Source organism: Monodon monoceros, unplaced genomic scaffold (assembly GCF_005190385.1).
Source record: "Monodon monoceros isolate NGI ecotype Baffin Bay Population unplaced genomic scaffold, NGI_Narwhal_1 Super_Scaffold_6, whole genome shotgun sequence".
In the NCBI taxonomy this organism is placed as follows: domain Eukaryota; kingdom Metazoa; phylum Chordata; class Mammalia; order Artiodactyla; family Monodontidae; genus Monodon; species Monodon monoceros.
Genome location: NW_021703783.1, coordinates 29,853,247 through 29,875,189, shown reverse-complemented (window position 1 = coordinate 29,875,189; position 21,943 = coordinate 29,853,247). Strand labels below are relative to the sequence as shown.

General features: G+C 35.1%; 1 protein-coding gene across 3 annotated transcripts in view; it reads right to left on the bottom strand.

Moving 5' to 3' along the window:
* The window catches only part of CNTN1 (contactin 1), a 365,513-nt gene that overhangs the window by 252,506 nt on the left and 91,064 nt on the right, over window positions 1-21,943 (bottom strand). The gene's annotated exons all lie outside the window — the stretch shown is intronic.

Sequence of the window (21,943 nt, the reverse complement as noted above, 5' to 3'; positions counted from 1 at the left end):
ATTTCCTCTAAGGTCAGGAAAAAGACAAGGATGTCCTCTCTCACCACCATTATTCAACATCATTTTGAAACTCCTAGCTACAGCAATCAGAGAAGAAAAATAAATAAAAGGAATACAAATTGGAAAAGAAGTAAAACTGTCACTGTTTGCAGATGACATGATACTATACATAGAGAATCCGAAAGATGCCACCAGAAAACTACTAGAGCTAATCAATGAATTGGGTAAAGTGGCAGAATACAAAATTAATTCACAGAAATCTCTTGAATTCCTATACACTAACAACAAAAGGTCAGAAAGAGAAATTAAGGAAACAATCCCTTTCACCATTGCAACAAAAAGAATAAAATACCTAGGAATAAACCTACCTAAGGAGGTAAAAAACCAGTATTCAAGGAACTACAAACACTGATGAAAGAAATCAAAGATGCCACAAACAGATGGAGAGATGTACCATGTTCTTGGATTCGAAGAATCCATATTGTGAAAATGACTATACTACCCAAAGCAATCTACAGATTCAACGCAATCCCAACAAACTACCAATGACATATTTCACAGAACTAGAACAAAAAAATTCACAATTTGTATGGAAACACAAAAGACCCTGAATAGCCAAAGCAATCTTGAGAAAGAAAGATGGAGCTGTAGGAATCAGGCTTCCAGACTTCAGACTATACTACAAAGCTACAGTAATCAAGACAATATGGTACTGGCACAAAAACAGGAATATAGATCAGTGGAACAGGATACTAAGCCCAGAGATAAACCCACGCATGTATGGTCAACTAATCTATGACAAAGGAGGCAAGGATATACAATGGAGAAAAGACAGTCTCTTCAGTAAGTGATGCTGGGAAAGCTGGACAGCTACATGTAAAAGAATGAAATTAGAATACTTCTTAACAGCATACAAAAACATAAACTCAAAATGGATTAGAGACCTAAATGTAAGACTGGACACTATAAAACTCTTAGAGAAAAACATAGGAAGAAAAATCTTTGACATAAGTCACAGCAAAATCTTTTTTCATCCACCTCCTAGAATAATGGAAATAAAAACAAAAATAAACAAATGGGACCTAATGAAACTTAAAACTTTTGCGAAACAAAGGAAACTATAAACAAGGCAAAAAGACAACCCTCAGAATGGGAGAAAATATTTGCAAATGAATCAATGGACAAAGGATTAATCTCCAAAATATATAAACAGCTCATGCAGCTCAATATCAAGAAAACAAACAACCCAATCCAAGAATGGGCAGAAGACCTAAATAGACATTTCTCCAAAGAAGACATACAGATGGCCAAGTAGCATATGAAAAGCTGCTCCACATCACTAATTATTAGAGAAATGCCAATCAAAACTACAATGAGGTATCACCTCACACCAGTTAGAATGGGCATCATCAGAAAATCTACAAACAACAAATGCTGGAGAGGGTTTGGAGAAAAGGGAACCCTTTTGCACTGTTGGTGGGAATGTAAATAGATACAGCCAACTATGGAGAACAGTATGGAGGTTCCTTAAAAAATTAAAAATAGAATTACCATATGACCCAGCAATCCCACTACTGGGCATATACCCAGAGAAAACTGTAATTCATGAAGATATATCCACCTCAATGTTCATTGCAGCACTATTTACAATAGCCAGGTAAGGGAAGCAACCTAAATGCCCATTGACAGACGAATGGATAAAGAAGATTTGGTACATATATACAATGGAATATTACTCAGCCATAAAAAGGAATGAAATTGGGTCATTTGTAGAGATGTGGATGGATCTAGACTGTCATACAGAGTGAAGTATGTCAGAAAGAGAAAAATATTGTATATTAACGCATATATGTGGAACCTAGAAAAATGGTACAGATGAACTGGTTTGCAGGGCAGAAATAGAAACACAGATGTAGAGAACAAACATGGACACCAAGAGGGGGAGGCGGTGGGGGGGTGTGGTGGTGGGATGAATTGGGAGATTGGGATTGACATATATACACTAATATATATAAAATAGATAACTAATAAGAACCTGCTGTATAAAAAAATAAATAAAATAAAATTCACAAAAAAAAAGTAGTAATTCAAAAAGATATATATACCCCTACGTTCATTGCAGCATTATTTACAATAGCCAAGATATGGAAGCCACCTAAGTGCCTATCAATAGATGAATGAATAAATAAGTGGTATAAATAAAAACTGGAGTGTTACTCAACCATAAGAAAAGAATGAAATCTTGCCATTTGTGACAACATAAATGGACCTAGAGCGTATTGTGCTAAGTAAAATATATCAGAGAAAGACAAATATCATATATTTCACCTTTATATAGAATAAAAGAATAAAGTAAATGAACAACCATAAGGGAAATTGAAAGGAGTGGGGGATGAGTGAAATAGGTGAGGGAAATTAAAAGGTACAACCTTCCAGTTACACAATAAATGAGTCATGTGGGTGATATAAACTGTGTGGGGAGTATAGTCAATAATAATGTAATATCTTTGAATGGTAATATATGGTAATGAAACATTGTGGCAAACATTTTGTAATGTATAGAAATATTGAATCACTATTTTGTGCACCAGGAAGTAATATAGGATTGTAGGTCAATTATACTTCAAAAGACAAATGAACAAATAAACAAACCCTTTTTTCAGATTTTTGGATAAAAGAGGCCAAGAGTGAGAGGAAGAGAAATTAGAGGAAGGTGTTTCAAAACATACAATCTTCCAGTTATAAGATAAATAAGTACTAGGAATGTAATGTACAACATGATTAATATAATTAACACTGTGGTATATTATGTATGAAAATTGTTAAGAGAGTAAATCCTAAGAGTTCCCATCACAAGGAAAAATATTTTTTTTTCTTTTATTTTGTATCTACATGCAATGATGGATCTTCACTAAACTTATTTTGGTAATCATTTCATCATGTATGTAAGTCAAATCATTATACTGTATACCTTAACCCTATACAATGCTATATGTCAATTATATCTCAATAAAACCCTAAGAGAAAAAAGAAAAATAAAATACTACCTCCCACTAGGAAAGCCATTTGTAGAAACACAAGGGTTATTTTCTGCCAAAAAAAAAAAAATGATATGAACACCTTTTAAAAGTATTTGTTGATTCTTATTCAAATTTTCACTAACTCCTTAATGATAAGATGAAAAAAAAAATCAGGGTTTTAAAGTAATTTAAGTATTGAACATCATAACTGTATTTTATATTCTGGCATGGTGAAACAACTAATCTTAGTGCAAGTTCTAAGTAAGAGATTGTATTATGTATACATTATTAAGTAACTACTCAATAATAGATTTTATTGTGCATAAAATTTCAATTATATAAGACATCAAACAATCGATTTGATATTAGGTAATCTGAGACTGATACATTAATTTAACTTACTAGTGTTCATTTATAAATATATAAAAAGTAAAAAAATAAGTTAAATGACAACTGGGTTTATGTCAATATCGCTTTCAGCTTCTGACTCAAAAGTAGTGTAGATAGATTATGGGCTTTGATACTCTGGGCTTCTGTATTGCACAGCTCTAGGGAACACCATCTGGTATCATTTTCCCTCTGCCTGAAGAACTTCCTTTGCCATTACTATGGTACAAGTCTGATGGCAATGAATTTGCTTAGTTTTTGTTTATCTAAAAAATTATGAAGTATGTATCCTACACTTTTGAGAGATATTTTGTTAGGTATGGAATTCTAGATTGACAGGGTTTTTTTTTTCCATTTTCTTTCATATTTTAAAGATGCTATTTAAAGATGTAGGTTGTATGTGGGAGATTAGAGAGAAGATGTTACAAAAGACATTGAGGATTCTGGCTTGGAATAAATCAGTGGATATGGACACGTGTAACCGAGATTGACTAAGAAAGTACAATAAGTGCAGGAAAATAAAGGACTGTAAATTGGTCAGTCCTATTCACTTCATTCTTTTTAATCCTTTTGCTCTCTGTCTCATATTTACTGACTCCTTCTTAGTTGAAACATCTCTTCAACTGGTTTCTGTTGCACTCATCTTTGCCTCTTGCTTTTCTAACCATTCCTTTTCAGTCTCCTTTGCCAGTGCAACATTTTTATTACCATCTTTTAAAGATTGAAAGATAAGAGATCTCTTCTCATTTCATCTTCTCTTCCTAGGCATTTTCATCCACCCTAATAACTTGACCTACCACATACAATGAATCCAAACTTACATCTTCAGGCAAAGTGTCTTTTCTGAGCTTCAGACCCATCAGTCCACTGGTCTACTTTATATTTACATTTATATTGGGTAACTGATAGGCATCTTAATCTTGGACAGTCCAAAACTGAATTCTTGACTTTTCTCTGAAACTTGGTTCCACCAGTCTTCCCTATCTTAGTTAATGGTACAAATCTCTACTCATCTGCTCATACCAAAAACCTAGATTGTATACTTTATATTTTCTTCTTCCTCTTTGGCCACTAGCCCATTGGTTTGTACTTGGTAAATATACATATATTGAATCTGTCTGTTTTTTCTTTCCTCACTACCATTAACATAATCTGAGTCATCACCATGCCTTACCTGAACTAGTACAATGACCTCCTAAAAGTTTTCCCTGTGTAATTCGTGTCAAATACCCTATCATATCACCTAGAATGATATATTTTTAAAGCAGATGTCATCATGTTATTTACTGGCTTAAAATTGTCCTGTGTTTTTCTACTGCAATTAGGATGCTATTCAATTCTTCAACAGGGCATAACGGGTCTGTATCATCACTAATCTCATCTTGGGCATTCTCCCTTTATTCACTATATTCCAACCACCCTGGCCATCCTCATGTTTTTCCCCAATGTACAGACTCTGTACAGATTGCCCTCTTGGCCTAGAACGCTTTTTCCCGAGCTCTTGTCTTAATCAACTTCATCTCATCTTTGAGGCTATAACTTAAAATTTACTTCCTCTGGGAACCATTCCTGATCATCCTCCTACCCTTCCTCTTTGCAGGCTAGCTTAGGTATCCTGTGATTCAGTTTCATAATACTTGTACTTTTCCTGGGTAATACTTACAGCAATCATAATTACTTACTTGTATAATAACTGTGTATTTAATGCCTGACTCTCCTAATGGCAGAGATCACACTTGTCTCACTTAATTTTTTATCTCTGTTATTTATCACTGAACTTGGCACATAAAGAGTGCCGAAAATATTTTTGTGGCTTCATAGACATATGATTCAGTGGCAGAATTTGTGATAGTATTATCTATTAACAAGACCTAATTCCTTAGGATGGAAAATTGGCAAATGTGATGTGGTTGGCCTAACAGATCTGGGCTGCCTGTTTCCAAATAAACAGTTTATATTCAACTTCAGACCTTTGGCTATGGATTCTTAAATCTTTAGTCACACTCTAAAATAGCTATTCTTTTGTCCCAGGATTTTTGCCTCCTCAGCTTATCACATCTGCCCTAATCTTTAACTCTGCTTTGATCCTTGATGCATATCACCCTGACCACTTTCACTTATGCTATGTAACCTATTCTTTGTGTCCAAACTCATCCTTACCTGAGTGGGAGAGTTTCATCTTCTCCATGATACTACTTAAGTTCTGTCCCTTCTGGATTTATTGTGGTCCCAGATTCTTATCTTGTATAATACTAAGACAGAACATTCATCAACCATTGTTAATTCCAGTTATTTCTAAATTGGTATTTTTATTCTGGTGTCCTGGCGAAGCTTACCTCACATCTTCTTTTTTTTTTTAACATCTTTATTGGGGTATAATTGCTTTACAATGGCGTGTTAGTTTCTGCTTCATAACAAAGTGAATCAGTTATACACATACATATGTTCCCATATCTCTTCCCTCTTGCATCTTCCTCCCTCCCACCCTCCCTATCCCACCTCTCCAGGCGGTCACAAAGCACCGAGCTGATATCCCTGTGCTATGTGGCTGCCTCCCACTAGCTATCTACCTTAGGTTTGTAGTGTATATATGTCCATGCCTCTCTCGCACTTTGTCACAGCTCACCCTTCCCCCTCCCCATATCCTCAAGTCCGTTCTCCAGTAGGTCTCTGTCTTTATTCCTGTCTTACCCCTAGGTTCTTCATGACATTTTTTTTTAATTCCATATATATGTGTTAGCATACGGTATTTGTCTTTCTCTTTCTGACTTACTTCACTCTGTATGACAGACTCTAGGTCCATCCACCTCACTACAAATAACTCAATTTCGTTTCTTTTTATGGCTGAGTAATATTCCATTGTATATATGTGCCACATCTTCTTTATCCATTCATCCAATGATGGGCACTTAGGTTGTTTCCATCTCCGGGCTATTGTAAATAGAGCTGCAATAACATTTTCGTACATGACTCTTTTTTAATTATGGTTTTCTCAGGGTATATGACCAGTAGTGGGATTGCTGGGTCATATGGTAGTTCTTTTTGTAGATTTTTAAGGAACCTCCATACTGTTCTCCACAGTTGGCTGTACCAATTCACATTCCCACCAGCAGTGCAAGAGTGTTCCCTTTTCTCCACACCCTCTCCAGCACTTATTGTTTCTAGATTTTTTGCTGATGGCCATTCTGACTGGTGTGAGATGATATCTCATTGTAGTTTTGATTTGCATTTCCCTAATGATTAATGATGTTGAGCATTCTTTCATGTGTTTGTTGGCAGTCTGTATATCTTCTTTGGAGAAATGTCTATTTGGGTCTTCTGCCCATTTTTGGATTGGGTTGTTTGTTTTTTTGTTATTGAGCTGCATGAGCTGCTTGTAAATTTTGGAAATTAATCCTTTGTCAGTTGCTTCATTTGCAAATATTTTCTCCCATTCTGAGGGTTGTCTTTTGGTCTTGTTTATGGTTTCCTTTGCTGTGCAAAAGCTTTGAAGTTTCATTAGGTCCCATTTGTTTATTTTTGTTTTTATTTCCATTTCTCTAGGAGGTGGGTCAAAAAGGATCTTGCTGTGATTTATGTCATAGAGTGTTCTGCCTATGCTTTCCTCTAAGAGTTTGATAGTTTCTGGCCTTACATTTAGGTCTTTAATCCATTTTGAGCTTATTTTTGTGTATGGTGTTAGGGAGTGATCTAATCTCATACTTTTACATGTACCTGTCCAGTTTTCCCAGCACCACTTATTAAAGAGGCTGTCCTTTCTCCACTGTAAAATTCCTGCCTCCCCTATCAAAGATAATGTGACCATATGTGCGTGGGTTCATCTCTGGGCTTTCTATCCTGTTCCATTGATCTATATTTCTGTTTTTGTGCCAGTACCACACTGTATTGATTACTGTAGCTTTGTAGTATAGTCTGAAGTCAGGGAGCCTGATTCCTCCAGCTCCGTTTTTCGTTCTCAAGATTGCTTTGGCTATTCGGGGTCTTTTGTGTTTCCATACAAATTGTGAAATTTTTTGTTCTAGTTCTGTGAAAAATGCCAGTGGTAGTTTGATAGGGATTGCATTGAATCTGTAGATTGCTTTGGGTAGTAGAGTCATTTTCACAATGTTGATTCTTCCAATCCAAGAACATGGTATATCTCTCCATCTATTTGTATCATCTTTAATTTCTTTCATCAGTGTCTTATAATTGTCTGCATACAGGTCTCTTGTCTCCTTAGGTACGTTTATTCCTAGATATTTTATTCTTTTTGTTGCAATGGTAAATGGGAGTGTTTTCTTGATTTCACTTTCAGATTTTTCATCATTAGTGTATAGGAATGCAAGAGATTTCTGTGCATTAATTTTGTATCCTGCAACTTTACCAAATTCATTGATTAGCTTGAGTAGTTTTCTGGTAGCATTTTTAGGATTCTCTATGTATAGTATCATGTCACCTGCACACAGTGACAACTTTACTTCTTCTTTTCTGATTTGGATTCCTTTTATTTCCTTTTCTTCTCTGATTGCTATAGCTACCTCACATCTTATTTGCTGGTCCTTGCTGCTGTAGTGCAGTGCTTTTCAAACTTTACATGACATGGATCATTTGGTAAACTCTTTTAAAATACAAATTCCCAGGCTTCACTCTAAGAAATTCTGATATGTAAAATCTGCATTGAAGCTTCCGAATTTGCATTTCTAGTAAATTCCTGGGTCATTATGCTGATGTTGATAGTCTTAGAATCATACTTTGAATAGCACTACTGTAATAGTTTGTCAATGTTTGTTAAAATCTGGTGGAAGGTGGCTGTCTGAGGTTGTGAAAACACTACAATTGCTTTAACTTTTCTTAGATCTGGTAATCATGATCTAAGCTACTTCCCTATTTTCACTGTTGAAGCCATCAGACTCCTTCTACCACCCATGAAGACTTATCTGCTTAAAAACTCTCTTCTCTAACAAATATGCCTATTTACGTTTTCTTTTATGAATATTTAAGAGCATAGTTTTATTCTGATCATGTGTCATTGACTGCAGCCAATTTGTTTTACATTAGAAGATGTGCACTTTAGTGGTTAAATACACAACATTTCATGAGCTGTAGCATGCAGTTTGTCCCTGAGCCTCACATATATTAGTTGTAAATTCAGTTTATTCATTAGTAAAATTAGAAAGATAATAATAGCCTCATTATTAATATCTATCTTATAGCAATGTTGTATTGATTGGTTAAATGAAAGAATTTGGAAAAAACAGTATTTTCCTGTGCAGAGTGCAGAAAATTACTAAAACTGGTACTATATCTTATGCTTATTTTTTCTTAAAGCATTTAAACCTGGCATAAATTAATGTTCAATAAAAGCTTAAAATTACAAGACTTAATTGTGTCATAATAGTTATAAACACAGTTTTGTTTAAAATTTGTAATAAGTCTTGATTTAGTCAGGCTGCTCCAGAGAAACAAACAATAGAACCAACATAATATGTGTGTGTGTGTGTGTGTGTGTGTGTGTGTATAACGTATAGAATACATGTATAGCATATAGAATATATATGTACAGTATATAGGATATATATGTGTTTATATATAAAAAGATTTATTCTAAGGTATTGGCTCAGTTGACTGTGTGTGTCAGGCTGGCAAGTAAGAAATCCCTAGAGTAGGCAAGAAGGCTGGAAACTCGGCAGAAGCTGATGCTACAGACTTAAGGCAGAATTTCTTCTTCTCTGGGAAACTTCAGTGTTTCCTCTTAAGGCCTTCAAGTGATTGGTTGAAGCCCTCCCTCTTTATGGAGGATAACTTACTTATTTAAAGTCAACTGATTTTAGATGCTAACCACATTGACAAAATACGTTCACAGCAAAGCCAAATTGGTGTTTGATTAAACAACTAAATGTTACAGCCTAGTCAACTGACACATAAAACTAGCCATCATAACTCCTTTATATCTACAGGACAAAAATCAAATTCTCTCTTCATATTTAAGGATCTCCATGATCCAACTCTCTTTCTCTCTTCTAATTTCTCCCTCCTCAGCTGTGAGACTCCTTTTCCATGTTCCATCATTTTCAATTATTCATCTCCATGGGAAGTACTTTCCCTTTTTTGTCTCATAGTCATTGTAACTTTCCTGCATCCCTCTGTTATAATCTTCTGTACATGTAATAATTTTTCTCTACTTGTTTAGAGCTCCTTGATTGTGGGAACTATGCTTTGTTTTTATGTCTATCCCCTACAGAGACTTTTCACTGTGGCACTCAAAAGACATTTGTTGAATTATTATCTCCCAACAAAAAAGTTTCAAATAATGGCTTTATCAATGACGTAAAACTTAATTCCTTTCATTTGAAGGAACATTTTAAAAGTGTAACCCACTGGCAACTTGCCCATACCCTGTTTTATAATGATATAATTTACCAAAAATATAATATTTAATAAATAGGACATTTAATATTTTGGCAATATATTGTGTGGATAAAATACCAGGTGGACATAACTTTAATGACAATATTATGAGTTGAGTTTTACTGAAATTATATATTTTCTCACTATCCATTCAGAAAAACAGGAGCAGTTATTCATTTTCAAATTCAAGGGGCAAGGTATAAAACAGCAGGAACTCAGGCAATTCAGCAATCCATCTATCTTGAGAGGAATAAAATGTTATCCCACTCTGTACTGGCTGGCACAGCTCTTCACCAACAATTCCCCATTTAGGTATAAAAACAAACTGGCCTTTGTGTTTTGTTTATGCTGTCACCAGGACATTACTCTCAAAGCACTTCAGCAATACAAAAATAATGTTGCTGTCTCTTACAGGAATAGCTAAAAAATATTCATGAAAAGTGCTACTCGAAGAACATATTTATCTCAGGTGGTTTCTTCATTGTGCAAGGACAGTGATATTAAACTAAACTCTTTATTTTGTCAAGGTCCTGAATATTTTTTCATTTTACATACTTCTAGGTAAAATCCTGAATTGTGGAACATTTATTAGATATGTATAAGAGAAGTGATATAAATTTACTGACATGAACTTCCTCCAATATGATAATTGAATCAATGTCCTAGTTTCAAAAGAAACAATTCAATGCCCATATGTATTTTAACTGGCTTGCTAGGGAAAATGGTCCAGCTTTGGTCACAAAGAGCATTCATAACTGGAACATTGGGAATTCCAGACCATAGAAGAGAATTTGAGATGTATTAAGGGGTAATAGAGATCAGCATTAATGCTGCCTGTACTTATTGCTAGATCAAGGTGATAAACCAGGAGCAATACAGTGACATGGCTTAAGCAAAATCAAAGATAAATTGATGACATTTTAAAAGTGATCACCTTTTCATTGGTTAAAATGTAAAAAGGAACTAGTTGATAAACTACATACATATCATGTGCATTAACGTGTGTAATAATTCTAAATTTGTCAAATACAGCACTTAAAAGAGTAGAAAATTATTAGTTCTAACTGAAGTGAGTAATAAGAATTGCTGTAACAACATAAAATAAAGATTTGAGGAAAGTGCTCCTTCCTAACCTCAGCCATAGACTAGTGGTAAGCCTCTCTTATAAGCTGTGTCTGAAAGGAAGAGGCAGGGTTCAATCCTGTGGTGACAATCCTCAGCTGGCCGAGAATAAAGGCCCAGCCCTTAACTGCTGCAAAGGATCCTCCCTCAAGTTTGGGTTAGGGTCGTGGTTCCTTGGGAAATAAGCAGAACTGATTTCCTAGGATCTTTTAACATAGAAGAAATTTTAAAAGAAGGTTAAGAAAGAGAGTTGAAGAGAAGAATTTATGGAGAAATAGGAGACTCACATTGCTCCCCTGCCTCTGTTGGGTGTTGGTAGGGTATAGGAGAGGTGGACAGAAAACCCTCCCTTGAGATTTGGATGTGATTTTGAATGTGGGGTGCTGGCTCTCCTTCCTGCTTGCAAGTTACTGAGCAGCAGAATCCCAGATATTTCCAGTGCTGTCAGAGCCTGGGAACTGGAGAGATGGGAGATGGCCAAAAGGCACAGACAGGGAGAAGAGAGCAAAGCCCACTCTAGTTTCCTGTGGGACTCCACGATGCCTGGCAAGAACAGTAAGTTTCCTATTAGTTAGGTAGTCTACGACCACAGTTGGAAGCTGTAACTTAGGGAACAGTCTTGTAAGAGGTATCCTGGTAGAATGAAGTGATAATATCACAGATGTAGGGACAGTTCTCTGAGATAAGAGGGGAATGTGGTTTCCTATCCATAAGACTGCCCATCTCAGAAGCTGCAGGGGGAACTCACTGACTCCTAAACATCATCTGTGTTACCCTTTAGAGGCAGCTAAGGGTATCAGCTGGATAGGACAAGCTCCAAAGACCAGCTGGACGCAGGGCTTAACAGCAGGACTCATACATATTTGTAAGACTCTCTCATGTACTAGAATTTGCTGCTGGAAAGAATCTCAGAAACATGGTGAGAAAAGTGCCACCCTTCTTCTGACTTATAAACACAATGTATTTTGACATGAGTTATATCAGCAGCTAGTGTGCTTTGTTGGTACGTATACTTGTGGTCCTTCTAAAAAAGTATAATTATTTATTTCATATGAATTGGTGTCAAGTCAGATCCCTTACCACCCCATATTTATAGAATTATATTTTCAAATATAAAAGAAAAAAATTTATATTTATGTCTGTAATATTTTATCTTGTTTTGAGCTCAGTGTTATAATTGCTGCAATAAATTGAATATTGATTCTGTTTTCCAAAGTATTAGCTACTGGGCTATATAATGGCAAGTTGTTATATTTAACTTTCCCATGTTTGCACTGTACTCTGTAGAATATGATTTAGGCTACCACTTTCATTGTATAAACCTAGAACTACAGCTCTGACACCAAACTTAACAAGCAAAGCACAGAAGGGAGAAAAAATAGATGTGATTGTAAGTGCTAAAAAATAAATAAATAAAACCCTAGAAAATCAAATGAATTAAAAGAATACTTTTTGGGTGGAAGGACAGTTTGATGAATTATTATAACACTCTAGTAAAGATAGATTCAATGTGGACCGTGGAAAGGGGAGAAAAATTAAGCTGAGTGAGAGAGGGGCAGGCAGCCACTAGACTTCAATAGATGAAGTGAGTACTAGTAACACTAGCCCAGGGCAGCACCCAAGTGTGGATTTCAGTAAAATGAATAATAGATTTGTACAAGTCATGGGTCTATGGAGGTATTTCCAGATTAAATGGAACAAGGAAGGTTAGAGTAGCAAATATTAAGGATGTAAATCTAAAATGTAAGAATCTTACAAATGTTCATATACATGAATATAAGAACATTGCAAGGATGTTAAAAATAAAATTATCTTTAAGTGAAACATTAGGAAAAAAACCATGTAACTAAGAGAAGTGGCCAAATTATATGTTATAATATTAAAAAATGGTTTTGAAAAATTTGTGACATGAAAAGTTTCAAAATTCAACACACTATAAGATGAACTAAAAAAATAGAATGTTAAAATGTATCTGTGACTTCAAAATATCTCAAGATGTTAACAAAAGTTTATTATTGAGAGGTGAGATTATGAGTTATTTCACTTATTTTCCATTTTTTTCAAGGTAAGTGTGCATTTTTTAAATTAAAGGGCTCTTATTATAGAGCACTTACACAGTTATTTCCTCTAATCATTATAATAATTTTTTTATTGTTACCCTTTGTGCTACAGGAGGCACATTGAATGGCTTGTCTATACTCTTACAGGTGTCAGCAGAGACTTAGAATTCAAATTTAAGTTCCCTTCAGTTCCTTTCAGTGCAACACATACTAATGTGTTCTTTCCTCACCATTTATGAGAAGGAATGAAACCCATCATTTCAAGGGCTTGTGAAAATTTCTAAGCAATTTAAGTGTTATTGACTGATAGGTGATTCAGTAATCAAAATGCAAATATATATGTTAGAATTTCATATCCTTTCCATGCCAAGCTTCTGCTCAGAATAATAATTTAGTATGATAGCAGAAAGTCATACAAGGAAATTTAAAAAGAAGATTATATTATCTACATATGGAAAAATAAACTTCAAAGTAATAACTAAATCAATAATTACATAATAATTAATATTTTTCTGTAAGGTATTATGCTGAGCCTTAAAAAATGTACAAGACATAACTCTCTTCCCTTATTGGTTTTATAATCTCACTTATGAAATTTATGTGAATAATCAAAATAACAGTAAAGATTTAAATTAAAAATTAAGAATATAAGACAAAGGAGAAAATTGGAATCTATTAAGTGTCTACTAAATAGTGGGAATTGATAGGCATTTGCTATGTGTCAATTCATTTACTCTCTCAGCAACAGGATGTACAATGTAATTGATGAGGCAGAACCTAAGAGGAAGAGAAGAAGCTTCTCTAGTGAAGTCAGTGAGTCATCTAGAGAGAATCTCTTTTTAAAGAGTCATGTGATTTGTCCTTAGTAACCTAGTAGGTACCTATCTTCCTGGGGAAAGATTATTTAGAACCTCTTCTATTATTTAGAACCTTTTATGACCTGCTAAGTTATGGCTCACCTCCCACAAGAGCAGGTCACTAAGTTTTCCAAGAGGTTACTTGGGGTTGGAGAATATCCTTTTGTGATTTAGTGTTATTGAAAACTCCTTAAAGGATTTCTGTTTCTGACTGAGGTTGTCAGCAGGAAAGGATATCAGGAGCCTCAGCAAGGTCACCCTGTGGCAAGGGAGTACAAGGCCATCGACCCAAGCTCAGAACCATAATTTAGAGATTCCTGGAGAAAGGTTGAGGCTGGCAGCCTTTCCTGTCCTGGCCAATATATGATGGTGGGAATTGCAGGAATGATAGCTGATGACAAATAGAATTATTAAGTCCACAGTGTGCAGGGATCAGTTCAGACAGGACATCCCTGTAGCAGTGCAAAATCACCAGGTGGAATCTGCTGGGGGATCAGTTTTCCATAGCAGCTCCAAGTATGCAGACAGAAAGCAATGGATGGACTCCCCTGTTTTCTTTCTGCTTGGGATTTGGAAGCAGGGCAGACTACATTGGACAGAGTGATCCTCTGGGAATCTTCAGCAATGGGAGTGAGGGCAGCAAGGACCTCAGGAGGGAGGCATTGGACTTCCTGCTAATATGGGCATGCCAAGTTTCAAGTTATGTGAAAAAAAAATAAAAGAGATGTGACTGCATTTGAATTCCAGTTGCTTTTTTTTTTTTTATCATGGGAAGAAGGCTCAAAAATGACACATAGCTTGCCTAATCAGCCACAGTTAGTAATTTGCAAAGCTAGAATTCAAACCAATTCTGTTTGACACTAATCTTCTATCCTCTACAAAAGGGATGTCATAGACATTATATATTTTCCAGATAAAATTATACCTCTAGCAAAATTTAGTAAATTATTATTCACTAGCAATTAGTAAAATGTTTTCTTAAACTCCAGATGAATGCTGTTGTGCAATTCTGGGAGAAAATAAAGCTTATGTTTGCTTTATGAAAAGTTCACAGTCATTTTATTTTACTCTTCATTGAATCTCAGGCACTAAATCCCCTGTTTCTTCCTGGATTTTCTTTTATTGAAGAAAACAATTATTGTTTTGATGAAATGGAATAAAAATTCATGCAATTTTCTTACATTAGCCATGCTCAAAAAATAAAGCCACAGCTTTTAATATATATTCAATAATTCATTCTAATATAATTAGTGAGAAACTTTATTAAGCATATAAAATAATTCAGTTGTGCAACAGAAATAACAAGGCGAGTCTGCCAAAATTCATTATAATAAATAGTATTTAATGGCACTGAAAGATACACTAGGGCTATAGTGTTTTTCCCATTGTTCCCAAAAGTGCCAAGTGCAAGAGTGAGCACATATTTGGTGTTAAACAAACTACTTTTGATTGATGATAGCTGCTAAGTCCTGAGCAAACTGTAACATTTAGGAGGGTGCATGGAATTGTTGAAAATCATATAAAAGTTATAAAGATATCAAGGTTTATGACCGGCAAGCAAATGAGAGGAGTTACATTATAAATAAAAAAGGTGTGACTTTATGCTTACAAACTCTAATTCATGAGAGATTGATATAAGTAGATAACTTGACGGGGATGGATTTCTTTTTTTTTATATCCCCAATGCCTAGAATAGAATCTGCATTCTAGTGAGCATCACAGGGAGCTGATAATGAATATTTGTTGAATAAATCGATAGTTATATGTGTTATACTTTTATTTATTCTCATATTTGTTAGATATTAGAACTACTACACAGTATTTAAAGGTTGAGTGAAGAAATACAAATAAGCCTTCACAATAACACCCATCACTGGAAGAATAGAGTAGCGTGAGGAGGTACGGGCTGCTCACAGAAAAATGGAATCCTCTGGTAGATCCCATATCCCGGTAACTCTGGCTTCCATTTTAACTACTTAGAAGTTGACCATTAATCTAATCACCTTCCATTTAACAGTGCTGTCTTGTTTCTCTAGCTGCTTCCAGTTCTTCTTTTAGTGTTGGCATTCTGCAGTTTCATTTTTATGTGTTTACACATAAACTTTCTTATAATTTATCCTGTCTCAGTTTTCTTAGTCTTCCAAGATCTGAAGATTAAGTATTTTTCAACAGTTCTCTGCTGTTACTTCTTTAAGTATTTCTTCCTCTTCCTTATATCTATTTCCTGATTTTAGAACACTAATTACATGTTTTACATCTTTTCATTCTGTTCATCATCTGTTCCATGGTCCATAGTCTCTCTGGTAATTTGCATTTTTTTCTTTCTGTGATGTTTCTCTCTTTGATAATTATTTCTTTGGATCACAAATTTAGCTGGGTCAATTCTATTAAACTGCTTTTTAAGTGTATAATTTCAATTATAATATGTTTCATTTCTATTATTCTTTTCCAAAGCCACTTCTCATTTTTACATTGTCTGGTTCCTTGCTCATATTTTCAGACATTTTTTTCTTTAAATATATTTTTGGTAGTTAGAATAATGGTCCTCCTTCCACTCCCAGGATGTCCATGACCTAATCCTCAGAAACCTGCAAATATGTTACCTTACCTGGGAAAAGGGGCTTTGCAGATGTGATCAAGGTAGTGTCCTTGAAATGGTGAGATTATCCTGGATTACCTCGATGGTCCCAATCCAATCACATGAGCTCTTAAGAGCAGAAGAGGAAGGCAGAAGAATGGGTCAAGAGATGCAATGTGAAAAGGACTTAGCCCAGTGTTGCTGGTTGTAGAAAGGTAAGGAAGGGGCCATAAACCGAGAAAGGCAGCAGCCTTTGGAAGCTGGGAACAACCTTCAGTTTATAGTCAGCATGAAAATGGGGACCCCAGTCCTACATCCACAAGGAATTGAACTCAGTCAGTAATGTGAATGGGCAGAAAACTGATTCTGCCTTACAGCTTCCAGAACATATCTGCCACCATTAATTTCAGTCCAATGAGAACTGTACTGTACTGAACTTCTGTTCTATAGAACTATAAAATAATTAACGTATGCTGTTTTAAGCCACTGTTTGTAATAATTTTTTAACAGCAATAGAAAATTAATATAGATTTTAGTACTAGAATTGAGGTGTTTCTGTAACAAATATCTAAAAATGTGAAATTGATTTTGGTATCAGGCAGTGGGTACAGGCTGGAAGAATTTTATGAAGTATGGAAGAAAAAGCCTAGTTTTCTTTGAATAGACTGTTAGCAGAAATATGGACATTAAAGAATGTCCATGAGGGCTCAGAAGGAAGTAAAGAGCATTACAGAGAAGTCCTAAATTGCCTCATAGAAAATATAAATGGTCATGAACAAACTATTAATAGAAACATGGATTTTAAGAATGCTGCCGGTGAGGACTCAGAAAGAAATGAGAACATGTTATTGGAAACCAGAGGAAAAGGGATTTTTGTTACATAGAAATCTTAGCAGGCTTGTGTCATGCAGTTATATGGAAAACAGAACTTGTAAGCAATGAACTTGGATATTTAACTGAGGAGATTTCCAAGTAAAGTGTTGAATGTGCAGACTGATTTCTTCTTTTCCCTTAGAGTAAATGCAAGAGGAAAGAGATAAACTGACAGAGGAACTGTTAAACAAAAAGGAATCAGGACTTGATGATTTTGGAAATTCTCAGCCTTCCCATATGGCAAAATGTTAAAATTAAGATACTCATTTAAACTTATTTAAAAATTAAGAGATTATTTTTCTGAGCTATTTCAGAAAGATCGAAAGATCAGAGTAATCAGTAACATAAAAGACTCTTTGAAAAAATTAAGGAAGTTATCATAAATCCCATCAGTCATCTCATCAGAAGCCAAAAGTAGAGATTTTCTTGGAAAGATCTGCACGTGCGCCTCTTTGTCTAATGGATTGAATCCTTGTGACATCTATGGAAAATCCACAGAGCTCTTGAGAATCTTATACAAGCAGAGACACTGCCAACTTGGACTGAAGAGGTCAGAGAGATATGATGTGAGAAAGTCTCAACCTGCCTTTGCTGGCTTTGAAAGTAAAAAAGGGGCCCAAAGTCAAGTCATGTGGCAGCATCTGGAAACTGGGAGAAACCCTCAACCTAGAGCCAACAACAAAACAAGGAGCTTAGTCCTATAACCACAAAGAACTGACTTGTGCCAACAACCCAGATGAACAAGAAATTAATTCGATTCTCCCTAGAGCCTCCAGAATGAATTGCATCCTGCTTATACTTTGAGTTTCATCTGGTGACACTTGTACAATTTATTGTTTTATGACACTAAGTGTGTGGTAATTTGTCATAGAACATAAAAATAGCAATAGAAAATTAATTTCTCTTTTAATTTTAGAATATTCAACATACTTCTTTTCTGAATCTGATCATTCCAATACAATGTATCTTTGTAAGACTATGTCTTCTGTATGGTTTTTTTCAGCTTTCTCTCAAGTCTAATTTATTCTTTATGCTTTGCAATTTTTAAATTGGTGACTAATTATTTTAGAAATTTATCTTGGGAACATTCAATTTGGATTCACAAAGCAAGCGATTTATTTTGCTTCTACTCACTGACTGTGAATCTGGAACCACTCTAAATAACTGGATAAAGTTCGTTGATCACACAGGTAAATTCTGCCATCAAGTCTCAGTGAAAGCCATCTAATAATTCTGAGTTCTAAGGACAATTCTGTGTCCCTCCACCCAGTGCAATGTCTAGATAGGCATGTTTCTTTGATGTACCTTCTTGGTGGTAGGTTTATTTTGTATAGACCCTTATTCTTAGAATGTTGTCCTTAAGGGCTCTGATTCTCTGAGAGAGACACTTCTATCAGACTACAACTAGAGTTAGCCCTTTGCTTCATCTTCTGTCCCAGTGTTGCCCTTACTTACCTCTTGGGTTTCTTTTTTCACTTTGTTTTTGTCCCCTTTGGATTCTTTGCTTTCTTACCCTTTCAGAAAAGCATTGAAAAAGAAGTATTTTATAGTCATATTTTTAGAGTTTTTCATTTAACAGCTGCCAGAAAAGGAACGCTCTATAAATTATTTTTAATCCTACTTAAATTTAGTTTCTAAAAATTGAAGTGGGCTTCCCTGGTGGCGCAGTGGTTGAGAGTCCGCCTGCCGATGCAGGGGACACGGGTTCGTGCCCTGGTCTGGGAAGATCCCACATGCCGTGGAGCGGCTGGGCCTGTGAGCCATGGCTGCTGAGCCTGCGCGCCCGGAGCCTGTGCTCCGCAATGGGAGAGGCCACAACAGTGAGAGGCCCGCGTACCGAAAAAAAAAAAAAAAAAAAAAATTGAAGTAATACAGTTTGTTGCCTGTACAAGGGTTTTATTACCTTAAGTAAAACTGTTACCAAAGTGATAGTTTTTTCATTCAACTTCTTCATGCATTTAACAAGTACAGGGCTTCCCTGGTGGTGCAGTGGTTAAGAACCCGCCTGCCAATGCAGGGGACACAGGTTTGAGCCCTGGTCCGGGAAGATCCCACATGCTGTGGAGCAACTAAGCCCACGTGCCACAACTACTGAGCCTGCCTGCCACAACTACTGAAGCCCACATGCCTAGAGTCCGTGCTCCACAACAAGAGAAGCCACCACAATGAGAAGCCCACGCACTGCAAAGAAGAGCAGCCCCTGCTCACCGCAGCCAGAGAGACAGCCCCAGCACAGCAGCAAAGACCCAACACAGCCAAAAATAAATAAATAAATAAATTTAAAAATAAAACCAGAAACAAGTACAGCTCCTGATGGTACTAATGTCAAGAAAAATTAGCAGACCACAGGCAATATGTTTCACATTTTAAATCTCTACTTTCTAAAAATGTATTGATAGCACTATATAAACTCTCCTCCAGACTCCAAATGTAGAAAAAAAACACATAGTCTTTGAGAATCAAACTCTAAGAAATTCAATTAGTTTTTGTACGGCTTTTATATTTTAAATAAACATAATTAAGCTCAAATCTTTAGATTTAGAAAGTATATTTACTTTTTGATTTGTAAATTAAAGATCTACATTTCCTTGATGATATTTACAACCAGTCTTGATCCACTCAATCAGAAGTAATCCAATCCTTTGTCCTTCCATAACAAGGGATTACGTTATGATGTAATAATTTGTTTATATATTTGGGTTTTTTTTTTTTTAACTAGACTGTGAGCATCTTGAAAAGAGAAGCCATATGTATTAAAAGTATTGTAATGGGCCCAGAATTTAGCACTGAATTTAGGTACTGAATAAATATTTGATGAATTTGATCTATGAGTATGTTTAGTACAATGTAAGAAGTTTATAATTCTGTATACATATTATTTTAACCTGTATTTTAAACTAATATTAGGGAAAATTTTTTTAGTATTACTAGAAATATTATAGAATTGTAGGCCAGCATTAGTGAGAGACATCACTCCAAATGAAGTAATTTGTACTCTAAGTAGAGATTCCCTTCTTTCTTTCTCTTCCTGTTTATCATCTAATTCACATATTCCATTGCACAATGAATGAATGAGAGCTTAGATTCTTAAATAAAAGTAACGTAAAATTGTATTTTGCCTGAAGCATTGTTAACAGGATAATGGTAATGCCCAATGAAAGAAAATCCTTAAAGTAAAAGAAGTAACATTGTCAGCATTTAAAATAAATGTTTTCCAGAGCTGATTTTTAAGTAATTTGCATTACTTACTTTTAAAAGAAATACACTATGTTGCCAAACAAAGAAATAAACAAAACCCCAAAACAATAATCCAAAACAAATAAAACCTTTGAGAATTTAGTGTTACATATAGAAGGCATACAAGTTACATCTTCTTACATATATTTTTCAAGCTTACACCCCTATATTTTGTTCTTAAAATGTTCAACTGAAAATGGTGTTTAAATATCAGCCACATGTGCTTCTATTTTTATACTAATCCTTCCAGAGTAATCACCCCCTCTAAAGTAAAAAATACATTTAATGGAATTAGGACCCAATCTTCACCCCTTTCTTCATTTAACTTTCTATGTCCTGTAAGAACTGTGAATGTGGGCCCCCTTCAATATTTCAGATGCAAAATAGAGAAACCAAACTCATTCTGTTCTCTAACAAAATAGTTTATATTCCTTTTCTATCAGTTTTAAAATTTTTCCTTTTTTGCTGTGAGAATAATCTTAAAACCCTCTCTGTTCTTCCTTCCTTTATTCCTTTTATCTAATCTATCATAAAGAGCTGTCATATTTGTTTGCTTCCAGGTCTTCAGGCCTCTATTAGAATTAGGACATCACTTCATGCCTTGACAGGACTAGATAATTTTCAAAGATCCCTTTTAATTCAATACTTTTTTATCTTTTTTAACTGATCACCCTGACCACATTGTGGATTCTTGTACCCAACTCCAATGGTAATAATCCAATTTAGTAGTTTGCAGGTAGAGGACACTAGAGATGAAACTGGAACAGTCACTCAATATTATCCATCAAAGTATGTCCATAATCTCAATCTGCTCTGGCTATACAATTTTTATTACATTTTTCTCAAATGCTCTTCATTACAACTTGTCACTCTAGCACACTGCATATCTATAGGATCTTTCACGCTTTTGTTAACGGTCGTCATAGCACAAAACGTTCCCTTCTCATTGTCTCTTCAGTAGAAAATTTGCAAAATTCGGTTTAACTCTTATCTTTTCCAGGTAGTTTACACAGTGATAGGAAACCAAAATTTGGGCGTTAGTTAGGCCTCAGCTTGTAACTGTGCCACTTACCAGCTACATAACTTTAACCAGCCTCAGGTTTCTCATTCAGCCCATATTTGATAACTCATTCCAACCTCCATTAACTCAGGATTAATTGTCCTTTACTTGTTTTATGTATTTACACAGTGATTTACTTGTATGGCTATTGTGTGAGAGGGCACTGAGAGGACATTTAATAAGTAGTCATCAAACAATTTATCACATGTTTTGATATTTTTGAAGTTGAGAAATAACAAAAAGATAAAACAGAACCAATAACATTGAGTGTTTATCATGAACTGGAAAATTTCTCAATGCTCAGTTACTAAAAATACATTTGAATATTCTATTACACACTGTTTTGGCATATATTTTTATTC